Source organism: Ahaetulla prasina, chromosome 1, assembly GCF_028640845.1.
Source record: "Ahaetulla prasina isolate Xishuangbanna chromosome 1, ASM2864084v1, whole genome shotgun sequence".
NCBI classification, from domain to species: Eukaryota; Metazoa; Chordata; class Lepidosauria; order Squamata; family Colubridae; genus Ahaetulla; species Ahaetulla prasina.
Genome location: NC_080539.1, coordinates 230,027,951 through 230,042,089, shown reverse-complemented (window position 1 = coordinate 230,042,089; position 14,139 = coordinate 230,027,951).

The window sequence follows — 14,139 nt, the reverse complement described above, 5'->3', positions numbered from 1 at the left end:
CCCAATCATAAAGATAAGTTTTCTTGTGATATTGCTGTGCCTTTTTATTATTATTATTATTTTAACGTTATTTCAAATGGTAATATAAGCAGAGATGTCTTTGACATGGGAAGTAGAATATCAGTTGATTAAGTAAATAAATCCATGGCTGAGAAAGCAGGTTGACAAATTGTCACTGCACATAGGCACGTTTTGAAACGATATGGCTTCCTTTTATTACCTATAGTAAAGTTCAGCATAAAATTAATGTAAATTTACATGATAACTTTATATGTAATTAGTTTTCTCTTGCAGTTTTATGCGATTTGCCAAGATCTCTCTCTCTTAGCCACAGCCTGGATTGGCTAGCCATATATGATGCCACTATGACCATATCCACATGCATTTTTCCCCTTTCTGTTTGCTGAATTTGCAGATGGCTGGAGCTGAAATAAGAGCACTGAAGCTTGAAAAAATAGAAAATGGAAAACATGCTTCGGGGATTGTTCATACTAATCAAAATGAGCTGCCATATTTCATTCACTCCTTTGTTCATAGAATTTAGATGAAAACAGAAAAAGGGGGAAATGATTTCTGCTACATGGTTTCCAATCCATGCTTGCTTAAAGAAAGAGACACTAAATTAACAAATTTTGCTAGTATTTTCATTGGGCTTTAAGTTGTACATTAATTATTAATTTCTCAGTTTGGAAATAATATTAAACATGGTCTGCAAGATGGTATCAATAGAATTAACAATAAATCTACTCTTTTTCCTAGTTTGTATCTGCCCGGTATCCACAAAGTGCATTTTTACAATGCAAGAATATTTTTGACTGAAGTGAAAAACAAAAGTACTATATCACTTTACTGGATTTTAATCCATCTTCGATCGACTGGAAATGCAACGTGGACTGAAATGCGTCCTCCGCGCTTGCAAATTGTGATGTGAATTAACATCAAAATCGATCTACTCTGAATTGTGGTACTTTGGAACTTTTGCTTTATGGGACAACTTGTACGTATGAACTATTCTCCAAAAGAAAATAATGTGAGATTTGATTGCTAGATGAAACCCTTAACAGCATTACAGAACAGATACAATTATTCAGGTCTATCATGGAAGTTTTTTTCTTGTGAAAGGAGCACCATCATCCCCAATTCCTGATTTTAGTGAATCTGATTCAAACTGAGGCACATCTGATTACTGATTTTAGGTAAGAAATTTATGCTAGGACAATTTTAACTTTTAGAACAGTGAAAATCCCTCCTCTCCCCCCCTCCCCCCCTCCCCCCAGGTATGGAATGGATTTCTAGAAATACAAATAGCCATTTGTATAGCTGCAGAATCCAGTTTGGTAAATTTTTACCATTTTAATTTTCTAAAATTTTATAGTAATTTCCCCCCAACTTCAGTAAAAACTATTGGACTATATGCTGAACACTTCGAATAGGAAAGATACATAATATTTCATTCTAACTATTAACATGAAGATGAGCAGTCAAGGAAATTTGATATACAACCTGAGATATAATCTATGTTGTTTACACAATACAAATACTAGCATTCTGAGCTAGTTAAAACAGGTGTTAAAGGAAAATGCAACAATGTAAAACAATTTCTAATTATGAAGACAGATGCCTAGGTTTTCATAAACCCAGGATTTGAGGCAATGACATAAATATGATTGCAATGCAAGATCTGAGAAGTGTCTTTTTTGCTTCAGTAAATATTGCATATAGCAATTATCCAGTGTAATTAACCTGGAAAGTTTTGCAGGATAAGGATATATAATTCCTGCTTCAATCAATTTAGAGATTAACAAGAGAAAAAAAAAATACCTTAACCACAATCATGATTTGTGCAGACTTCAGGTATATTTTACTCCTTCTGAAATCTTTAAAGATATGCACAGTAGTCAAATTTAGGTTTTGTTTTATTTTTAGCGTAGCTAAACACATTTGAGAGATAATAGCATAGCTTAATGATTGAATTCTTACGTTGCATGCGTTCATTTCCTACTTTAATCTCCCACATATCCAGTTAAGTCTGAGAAAAGCTTCAGTCAAGGAGTCTGAGATGTTGCTATCAATCAGTGTAAACCAGCCTTTTTCAGATCTGGGGATTTCAATATATAGGAATTACAACCCCCAAAATTCCTATTCAACATGGCCAATAGCTGCTTTAAAAGGCAATTGTAGTTACAGAAAAGGTATGTGCTTGATTTGTTTTTTATGTTCCAATAAATGCAGGATGGTGCTATTGCAAAGGATGGAGGTCCTATGTTGATTTTTCCACCCCTAAATCTAAATTATCCAAAACCTACCATCATAATGTTGAATGTTCACCTGTATGTGATGTATTGTAACAGGGTGGGCAACTATAGCAACTTTATGACCTGTGGACTTCAACTCCCAGAATTCCTGGCTCAAGAATTCTGGGAGTTGAAGTCCACAGATTGTAAAGTTGCAACATCTCTGTTTTGTAGTGATGAGGAAAGGCCTAATATTATGGTGTTAGGTCAAAGGTCAATATGGATGCCTCTTACAAGGGGAGAATCCATTTCCTATAACACTTTCACCTTGATCACCATACTCAACTCTACCTTCAACTAGAATAGAAACTTTGTTTCACTAATATTTGAGCTCAATAGAAGTATTTCCTTCAGGAAATCCACACTATTACACTTGGTTTTATTGTTTTATAAAAATTATTTTATATTTTAATATATCTTGATAATGCTATCACACTGAGTAATTGGGAAAAATTATGTCACTCCTGTTCAAGGTGGGGTGGGGGGAAGGCTATAAATTACAGAGTAATTTCCTTTGGAATCTGAGGAGACATTCTGAAGAACAGAGAGAGCCCACTTGGTTTCTTGGTTAAGGTACTAGTTTAGAAGGCAAGAGATTGTGAATTCAAGTTCTGCCTCAACCTTGAAAGCCAGCTGAGTGATCTTGGGTCAGTTACTCTTTCTCAGCCCAACTGACAAGGTGGTTGTGCGAAAAACAGAATGAGGAAGGTGTATTGCTGCCTTGAGTTATTTGTAAAAATAAAAAAGACAGGATACAAATAAATAAAAAGGCAGGGTTTCTTGGAGTCCCTGCTCTCTTAGTTCCCTCTTGAGAAAAATTCCCATCCTTTATCACTAGGTCACAAAAGAGCAGGGGATGGTTTTTCACAGGTAAAGCTTGAGGAAGGAATCATGTACAGCAACTGCAAAGGCCACATTCAAAGCTTAAGAAAAGTTATCATCAATTTGTAAAGGACCATAGGTAAATGTTATATTAGGGGTACTTATGAATGAATAGGTAAATGTTGTATGTTATACGGTATTAGAAGAAAAAAATACGCATAGAGAAATAAAAATAAACTGAATCCAGAAAACAGGTTTAAGGAGGGGGAAGGTGATCCAGAGCTAGTCCAATAAATGGAGAATTCCATACTGTTTCTTATTGCTCTTGGTAAAGTAGACAGTGCCACTCAACTGTTTTTAGACTTGTAAAATAATCCTTTAGGTATGTGAAGCTATGCCGAAAGATGAGTTACTCTTGTCTTTCTAACCAAGCATTGCTTTTAATATTCTTTATTTGAACTGCTGCTGCTGCTGCTGTTGCTGCTGCAAGAATTGATGCTATGGGTTTACAGAACAGCAAAGGCAAGATGTGATGTTTTACTGCTGTCAAGATCCAATCTTACCAGGCAATGCAGAAGGCTATCATGATTAATGGTATCAAAAGCTGCCAAGAAGTCAAATACAGCTGGTAGGTTGCACTCCTCTATTCTGGTTTCTGGCATAGGTCATCCACCAAAGCTACCAAAACTTTTGACAACCCCATTTATATTCTGGCTGAAACCCAATAAAAGTGAATTCTGAAAATCAGTTATCAATCAGCTGTATCTGAGACCACATTTAAGATTGGCTTATAATTATAGAGATATATGGGATCAGAGGAAAGCTTCTTTGGAAGAGGTCTTATTACAGCCTCCTTCAGAAAGAATGAAGCAATTCCTCCTGTAAGAGATTCTATCTCTTTTAAGAATAGGACCATTCCAGACGATTCCATTTAGTAGGGACACCCTTTGACCACATCTCAATCTGAAAACAATCCAGAACAAAAGGATAAGCTTTTGTCAAGATTGCAACCCTATGACTTGGCCTGGTACTGATGTCCAAGTTAGCTGTTTCACATTACTTTTTTTATAAAGCTCAATGCAAATTGTTCAGAGTGAGTCACCGAATGGTCAAATTCCCTCTATCCCACATTTTGGCTGGGGAGATGCTGCACACCACAAAGGCAAAGATACAAATGCTTTTGGATGCTTCCTCTGCAACCCAGGTGGGCTTTCAAATGGGTCTCATTCCATACTCAATCTGATCCATCTCCAATGTTCATCCAATTGCATCCTATCTGATGTTCCCTAAACTGCATCACTGTCATGTAAACTAAGGAACCGATTTGGCTCTACAAAAAGAAGAGAATGGTTTGAAACCAAAGCGGCAACTCCTCAATCCTTCTATTTGTAGAGACTATCAACTTAGAGGATCTGGAGTATTAAGCGGCTCTGGATTTTTCCAGAACAACAGAGTAACCAATAGCTCAACTGTGAATCTAGGAGTCAGCTCTGAATAATTTCCCCATGTTGTTACAACACAGATATTCTACCAAGCCATATGCTTTGCTGATCAGCTATTTGTATTTAAACAGAGCACAATTGCAACTGCGACAAATTGCTGATTCAGGCAGAGCGCAAAATATAATCAGTGATCAGACTGCATACATACATGACCTTTTAAGCCTATGACAGACTGTCCAAATTCCAGACTGTCCAAACAATGATAAAATGTTAATGCTGATTATATTTGCTGAGGATAGAGTAACAAGTTTCTTCTATTTTTTTCTTTCTTTTCTCTTTCATGTACATAAACGTATGTGTGTGTGTGTGTGTGTGTGTGTGTACTATGTTTCCCCAAAAATAAGACCCTGTCTTATATTTTTTTTGCCCCCCAAAAGGCAGTAGGTCTTATTTTTCTCCTTTTCCCTGTCAGAGGCCTTCAGGAACTTCTTCTGCAGCCAGCAAGGTTGGCAAGGCTTTCCTAAAGGCCTCTGCAGCTGATAACAGAGCTCAGGATCAATCTGGAGCTCTGTTATTGGCTACAGAGGCCTTCAGGAAAGCCTTCAGGGGAAACACGGTATGTGTGCATGTGTGTGTAGATAGATAGATAGATACAAATATAAATACAGATTTTATTTTGGTATTTTTTATGCCCTTTTATGTGTCTGTGTTGTGCGTTACGCTTATACACATATACAAATACACATGCATATATATTATATATACTTTTGTATTCGGATTTTGTATTTTTCTTACTCAAAACCCCATGTTTACTCAAGAAAAATGCAGTTCAGAAGTGAAGCAGAGAAAGTGAGTCAGAGATTAATGTCTGTTAATTAATACCTTATCTGCTTCCGCTCTCCAGAAATAGTTGCTTGCCCATACTGGTGATAGGACAACCAGCTAATGGTGATAAGCCTGCATTACTCTATTGTAGCTCCAGATTTTGCAGTTTATTGGTTGCCTGTTTTATGGAATTATCAAAATTAGCCTCTGGAAGTATCAGGTAATCCAAGCCTTATGTGGCCCTTCTGTCAGAGTTCCAGAAAACCCCTCCTGCAGAAAAGACTCCGAAACCAACATCTTTCAAAGTTCTTTTACTAGCATAGGTCAACTGGCACAGTTGGATGGAAACCGAAACTGGGGATTCCGGTTAGTCCCTCAGTAATACAAACCCCAAAATCTCTACCCTCATGACCCCTCTACCGGTCACATGTTCCAATCCTCAACCATCCCATGTCGAAGCAACACTCCAGCCACTCCTTCTCCAGATGTGAACCCAGCATGACCTTGACCAGCAGGAAAAATATGTTGTTATGTCTAATCATCCCTTGCACTACCACCCTCCTCCCCTCCTTTCCCACGGAAGAGAATTGTGGCAGCGTATGGAACCCTTTGGCCTAGTATGGCTTCCAAAGCTGACACCTTCCTTGCTTCTCAGTCCTGGAGGTTGGAGAGTGACAAAGAATAAATACAATCAAACATGTGTAAGGACCCCCTATTGGAGATTTCACTGTGGAGTTAAAAGCAGCAATATTTGTAGTGGTTCTAAATGCGAAATAGTTGAATTGCTGGAATTTTTGTAACCCCTATTTTTCTTAATGAATCCTACTGAAGAAATTTCTGTAAAAATTGTGCTTGGAAAGATTCACTTTGAGTTTTAGGCAGCTGTCAGAGAATCTGTTGTACTTTTTAGTTAACAGAATATTTTTATTTATTGATGGTGTTTGCCATCTCAGATTTGACAACTCCAGAAGTATTTTTTACTGGAGTTGTCAAGAATCACAGGCTTTGATTCTTCAGCAATAGTTTCAATATATTAAGACTTCAGGTTTAATGACAAATATTCAACTTCCCATTCCAGACGAGCCGAACAAAAAAGCCCCAAAAATGGGTCCTCTTGATAATTACTTTATTTTACCTGGAAGATTTGTGCTAATCTGTTTTTCATGGAAATCGTTGCCAGGAATCCTATAATCGCTTGCTCTTCCTTTCTCATACTTTTAAATCTTAAATCCAGTGCAAGGCCTAAAGTTCATGAAGAATAACTTGAACACGAAGACATTGTCGGAGCTTAAATTAGATTTATTAAAATGAATAACCACTTCCCTCCTTTATTTTATTTTATTTAATTTACTGAGGCAGAACAGCTGGATTCTATTGACTTGTTCATAAATTTCAGTCGTCATTTAGTTTGCAATGGCCATATTTATACATGGAATGAAGTCATATCCACCTCAGATACAGAAGAAAATCAAGAGAAATAAGCTTATTTTACTTCTTCTTTTTTAAAAATTGTACTTTATTAAGGAGGCATGAGGAAGGTAGATTAATAACCTCAAATGAACTTTGGAACAAAAAAAAAATTGATGTAAGGTGAAGCAACTGAGCTGCCTAATTAAGTTAGCCTACATGGGATATCGCATTAGAATAATGTCAGTGCTAATACTTTGGAGGTATACCAATTTAAACATAAGCATGATATATAAAACCTGTGGGCAAGTTTACCTGAACCCCTTTCAATCAAGACTAGATGCCAGTAACTGGAGACACACCTGGTGACCTCATCAATAGCAAAGTGGTATTGTTCCAACCAGATTATTGCCATGATATTTGAGCTCCAGGAAATTCAGAGGGAAATCTATTAAAAGCAATTACTTTGCAGGTCTATGCAGGTCTCCTAGGAATTATGGATGAAGGAATCTGAAAGTTGAGTTGAGCTCTGGAAGTTAAAGTTATTTTCATCCTTTTTTGGTACCAGTTGATCTTTTTAAAAAATATTTTTTTATCTGTGTGATTTTTTTTAGCAAGACACATGTTTGTTCTTCCATATATACATGCTTAGCAAGTAATTTATTCAACACAGCAATACCCCAATGATCCCCCCACAACCAGGATCTTTGTATTGTATAGATTGATTTTAGTTGAAAAAGCCAGTCCTGAAGATATAGCAGTATCCAGCTATTTAGGGCTTTATAGGTCAAAGCAAACACTTTTCTTTGTTACCAATATACACACAAAAATTACCCATGGGCTATTTAATAACACATAGAAATCCTGAAACTCAAAAAAACAAAAACAAAAAAAACCCCACCAAACCTCCCCCCATTTGCAATGAGGAATCAGTAGACCATATGAGCCTCATGAAATAATAGCAAACTAATATATTGTGGTTTCCCTGAACTGTGCTTTTTAGTCTCATAAATACTGACATTTTATTGAATAATATCAAAGAATCTGAAAAATATATGCTTCTTGGCCCTTTATTGGAAAAAGAAATTTGCTGAAGAGGTTCATTTATTTACAATTCTAGCCTATCTTAGCCAAGGTTTGGGATGGGGAGAGAGAAATGTTATATTTATGGAGTGCTTATTAAAGTGGAATTTAAATGGTCAATACATAATTCATGATAAGATCCTGACTTCCCATGCCAACCCTTTAATTTCAAGATTAAAAGGCATTTCTAGCAAAAACCGTTCACACCCCACCGCTAAATGATTTTGGCATCAGATTGCAGCTGCAGGCTACCACCCCAAGATACTCTCTCTATGTGGCCCAGCTGTTTCATCTTGGCACACGATAAACTTGGAATTCTAATTTCCATTCAACTGCCTTCTATTGTAGGTTTTCCTTTACCTTAACTAGGTCTCAAGAGTACAGCATTCAGATCCGATGAAAAAGAGGTGGGTGCTAGGAATATCAGATCAGATAATCAGAGGTCTAACATCCACCTCTTTTGACGAGGATGCGACCCTTTAAATGCGACTAGGAAAAAGTTGCTGTTGAAAGGGTTCCCCCTTGAAATAAACATTTCAAGTTGCAAAACAACAGCCTAACCTGCAGCTAATTTCTTACCATATATGTTTGGTGGGTACTTTGCATTTGGGGAACAGACACAACCTGATAATGGAGCTGGATTACATGGTCCTTTTGACAAGCAAGTAACTTGTTTATTTTACACAAAAAGAGAATTCTGAGGTGAAGATGTATGTTGCTTAGCAATGGCTGAAGAATGGGTTTCTTTCTACAAAAATGGAAGGTCACCTCGATCCCCACAATGGATGAATGGTTGCAAAAATTGATGGAGTTAGCAGAAATGGCTAAATTGAACTGTTCTGATCAAAAAGAAAAAAAATACTTTTATTTCTACTTGGAAACCGCTTCTGGATTTTGTGTTTGAAGTGGAAAAAAATGAAACTTTGATTTTGGGTTTTACTGGTTAGATAGATTTGTTATAAAAATGGCTAATTTTTACTATTATGTAAAAGTAAAAAATTGAGGTTTGATGTTAGTGCCTTATTCTACTGCCCCAAAGGGAGTCAAATATGTTTGCAAAATGCCCTCTGGACTGAAGGAAGGAGAAACAACACACGCCAAACCTCTTAAAATTCTTCTTCTGTTTCAGTAGAGGGAGGAGAGGGAAGGAAAATAAAGAAAAAGTATATGGCTTCTATGGATTTACCATGACACAAGTCCTCAGAACAACAAGGAAGGTAACAAGTCCTCAGAATAACAAGGAAAGTAAAGCTTGTTCTTCAGACCAAGAGTCCATTTTCTTATCCTCTAAACTGTGGGGTGAAGATGTTTTCTGAACCAATATTTTATATACTGCCTCCCAATGATGTTCCCTTCATATTGTCCCCAGCCATCACAGAACCAATAAAAATTGTGTTTGGGTGTTCCAGTTTTACAATTTTCCCTCTTATCTTAACATAATTTTAGCATGGATATGATCTATGGTGCTACCTCCAGAATGTGGTTGATGACAAGGTTGGGGGTTAGGATCTGCTCAGTTCCTTGGTCTTTAGAAGAGATTGGATACCCAATTTTCACAGAGGCATCTAACTTCTTAATCCCTTAGTCCTTATATCCATGGATTTAGTACCCTTCTGAGCAGAGAATTGATTCAAACAATAAAGAGAGAAGGGTCTTACCAGCTGCGTGTTGCTATGTGTCTCAAATGAGTGCATTACAGATTTTCAGATGCTTCAGCCAACAATGGGTTTTACATAATTGTACTTTTTAATATTTTGGTTCCTGCGAGGTGTGTGTGTGTGTGGAGGGGAAGGGGAGCAGCATTATGCCTATTCCTGAGCCATTTTGCATATTCTGTGATTACTTCCAGAAGGTTCCAGCAACATCCATTCACTGCCAGCACTTAACATTAATAGCACTTATCAATTTGGACTCATATCAGTTGCAGCTCACATCAGTTTCCAGCTTCATTATCCTCTTGGAGTTGAAATCTTAATGAGTCTTAAGCCTCTCTCTGATTTCTGATTCTTTGTGAATCCTTCTGAGCATTCCAATGTGCGCAGTTCCCAGTTCAGTGAACAGTACTGGGTTGACAATCATTCTGCCTACTTCTTCCTTTAGCTCAGCTGATAGTTAAGATGGAAGGAAGAATCTGGAAGGTTGGGGTCTCTCCACAGCTTAGGGAGGCCCAGTAAGGATGTGGACGGCTGGAGATCTCAGTGTTCTTAACTTCCTTTTCACCAGTTGAAATATTTTAATTATTGGGTTCCACTAAAGGAAATTGTTTTGGCAGCTTCCTCTTTCCATCCTCCTCTCAGTTTCCTTTTCCCATGTACAAAACTAAAGCCAGGAGATGAAATTTGTTTTTTCCCACAACGTTGTTGCTCACATTCCGTTTCTATAAAAGGGAGTACATTTCCTCTCAGATGGATCAAACATACCACTTCTTGAAAATTTACATCCTGTCATATTTTTTTTAACACTTCTCGAGAAGTGGGATCCTAATGAGTTTCAGTCAACTGAAACTGATAAGATAGGAAGGCGTTTTAAATCATTTCTTTCCCCCTGGTTCTCTCACTGTTCCTTATCAAAAGGAATATCCTGTAGGCAGAGAAAATGTAATCAAGAAATATAGTCTTGCTAAAGGCAATGGTTTCTCTGGCTGTTGAAGGGCTTACAAACACTGCCTGCGTGTCTGAGCTTGCCTCTAGCGTTCCACAAGAGTTTCTAAGATGGTATCGCTGAGCACAAAGATTCAAAAGCATCAGCACAAGGAGATGCACTAGGAATATACTATTGTGTTTTAAAATAGTCTTCCAATGCTGCCAAATCCGAAAATCCTTGGGCAATGCAGGGAGATTAGGGTTCCAAATCCTATTTTTACTGGTATAGAAATCGTACGCAGGTTGTTTACCCATCACATAAAATACATACTTTTAAGGTTAAAGTAATGAAGGAAGAAATGTAGCAATCTTGGCAAAAATTATGTGTGTTTGTGTGAGGGGGGAGGGGAGGGAGGAGAGGGAAGGAAAATAAAGAAAAAGTATATGGCTTCTATGGATTTACCATGACACAAGTCCTCAGAACAACAAGGAAGGTAACAAGTCCTCAGAATAACAAGGAAAGTAAAGCTTGTTCTTCAGACCAAGAGTCCATTTTCTTATCCTCTAAACTGTGGGGTGAAGATGTTTTCTGAACCAATATTTTATATACTGCCTCCCAATGATGTTCCCTTCATATTGTCCCCAGCCATCACAGAACCAATAAAAATTGTGTTTGGGTGTTCCAGTTTTACAATTTTCCCTCTTATCTTAACATAATTTTAGCATGGATATGATCTATGGTGCTACCTCCAGAATGTGGTTGATGACAAGGTTGGGGGTTAGGATCTGCTCAGTTCCTTGGTCTTTAGAAGAGATTGGATACCCAATTTTCACAGAGGCATCTAACTTCTTAATCCCTTAGTCCTTATATCCATGGATTTAGTACCCTTCTGAGCAGAGAATTGATTCAAACAATAAAGAGAAGGGTCTTACCAGCTGCGTGTTGCTATGTGTCTCAAATGAGTGCATTACAGATTTTCAGATGCTTCAGCCAACAATGGGTTTTACATAATTGTACTTTTTAATATTTTGGTTCCTGCGAGGTGTGTGTGTGTGTGGAGGGGAAGGGGAGCAGCATTATGCCTATTCCTGAGCCATTTTGCATATTCTGTGATTACTTCCAGAAGGTTCCAGCAACATCCATTCACTGCCAGCACTTAACATTAATAGCACTTATCAATTTGGACTCATATCAGTTGCAGCTCACATCAGTTTCCAGCTTCATTATCCTCTTGGAGTTGAAATCTTAATGAGTCTTAAGCCTCTCTCTGATTTCTGATTCTTTGTGAATCCTTCTGAGCATTCCAATGTGCAGTTCCCAGTTCAGTGAACAGTACTGGGTTGACAATCATTCTGCCTACTTCTTCCTTTAGCTCAGCTGATAGTTAAGATGGAAGGAAGAATCTGGAAGGTTGGGGTCTCTCCACAGCTTAGGAGGCCCAGTAAGGATGTGGACGGCTGGAGATCTCAGTGTTCTTAACTTCCTTTTCACCAGTTGAAATATTTTAATTATTGGGTTCCACTAAAGGAAATTGTTTTGGCAGCTTCCTCTTTCCATCCTCCTCTCAGTTTCCTTTTCCCATGTACAAAACTAAAGCCAGGAGATGAAATTTGTTTTTTCCCACAACGTTGTTGCTCACATTCCGTTTCTATAAAAGGGAGTACATTTCCTCTCAGATGGATCAAACATACCACTTCTTGAAAATTTACATCCTGTCATATTTTTTTTAACACTTCTCGAGAAGTGGGATCCTAATGAGTTTCAGTCAACTGAAACTGATAAGATAGGAAGGCGTTTTAAATCATTTCTTTCCCCCTGGTTCTCTCACTGTTCCTTATCAAAAGGAATATCCTGTAGGCAGAGAAAATGTAATCAAGAAATATAGTCTTGCTAAAGGCAATGGTTTCTCTGGCTGTTGAAGGGCTTACAAACACTGCCTGCGTGTCTGAGCTTGCCTCTAGCGTTCCACAAGAGTTTCTAAGATGGTATCGCTGAGCACAAAGATTCAAAAGCATCAGCACAAGGAGATGCACTAGGAATATACTATTGTGTTTTAAAATAGTCTTCCAATGCTGCCAAATCCGAAAATCCTTGGGCAATGCAGGGAGATTAGGGTTCCAAATCCTATTTTTACTGGTATAGAAATCGTACGCAGGTTGTTTACCCATCACATAAAATACATACTTTTAAGGTTAAAGTAATGAAGGAAGAAATGTAGCAATCTTGGCAAAAATTATGTGTGTTTGTGTGAGGGGGGAGGGGGGAGGGAGGGAGAGAAAGTGGGGGGATGGAGAAGTTCATTTCAACCTGCCATATGACCCCAAAACTTCCCCACACTAAGGGGGCCACTGACTGCACTTTTTGAATTGAATCCAAGGAAAAGGGATCTTTGTTAATTTCCCTTTTTTTCACCCCAGAGGTGGATAATCTTTTGTAACTAGGAATTTTGGGTAACCTGGCTAGAGATGAAGCAATATCACTCCAGTAGGCAAACTACATTTTGATGAGACTGAAAAGCCAAAGGGGTGCAAAATAGGCCCAAATACCTCCTAGGATGTATGTATATGGAATAAAAAGCGACTAGAAAAACCCAGGCTCTCTCTTTCTCTCTTGGCCCCAGTCCATTTTAGCCTCATTTATTGAGTCTTCCTATGACATTTGCGCTTTGAAATATGATTAGCAAAGAGAAATTGTGTAGTTCTTTTGTCTGAAAATCAGGATTGGACTAATTTTCTTGAAGTCCAAGAAAGCTACCAGAAAATCATTTTGAAAATTAGGAGATAAAAGATAAAAGCAAATATCAAGAGACAGACAGTAAAGTAAATATCACACATGCAGGTCAAACACAACTCTTGCATGGTGTCTGAGCGGGTCTGCAATAGGCAGAGCAACATATTTATTCATCGTTGTTTTGGAGGAATTTGCTTTGCTGTGTAAACCTAGACTTCAAGATAATATGGGTAAAGGTACAAGGTGACAGAGGACACCAGTGTTCAATTTTTCTTCTGTCAATTCATTTTCAAGATGTGACAGCTCAGCTTCCACCAAGCTGACATGGTTTTAACTGCATTCCAGGCCCTCCACCAAGCAGGTGACTATCTGAACTCATTTCCTTCCTTTCCATCTAATAACTTCTTGTCAGAGTGGAGGGAGGGAGAGTTATTTTCTTAACTTCCATCAAGAGGGTGAAGCAAAGGTTATTGACTGGTATTTCCCATACATTCTTAGCCACCCAGAACCACTCGTAACTCCCACCTATCATAATCTGAAAAAGAAGGGGTTCTCAAATTAGTTTGGCTTTTTAGAGTAACATAGAAAATACAGAATTTGTTAACTGATTCTAAACTAAAAAAAAAAAATGACAGCGAAGAACGACAAGAAAGAATTTAACTCTTCAAGAATATTTGCAAGTGTTGTAATAGAATCAGGAACCTCACATTCTTTTCCATTTTTGAAAAAAATCAGGGTCAACATGAAATCCCTTGGTTACAACTTTCATGGAAAAATGACCATTCAGAGGTGATTCATTTCCCCCCATAAATATTTTTGCTTAAACGTCTCATTTTGTATCTGAAAATGTGACCAGGAATTCCTAATAATTAAAAGGTAATGTCGTGCAGTGTCTCCTAATTAAGTTCTGATAGCAATAGAATAAGGACTCCTAAAGATCATCTAAATATCAT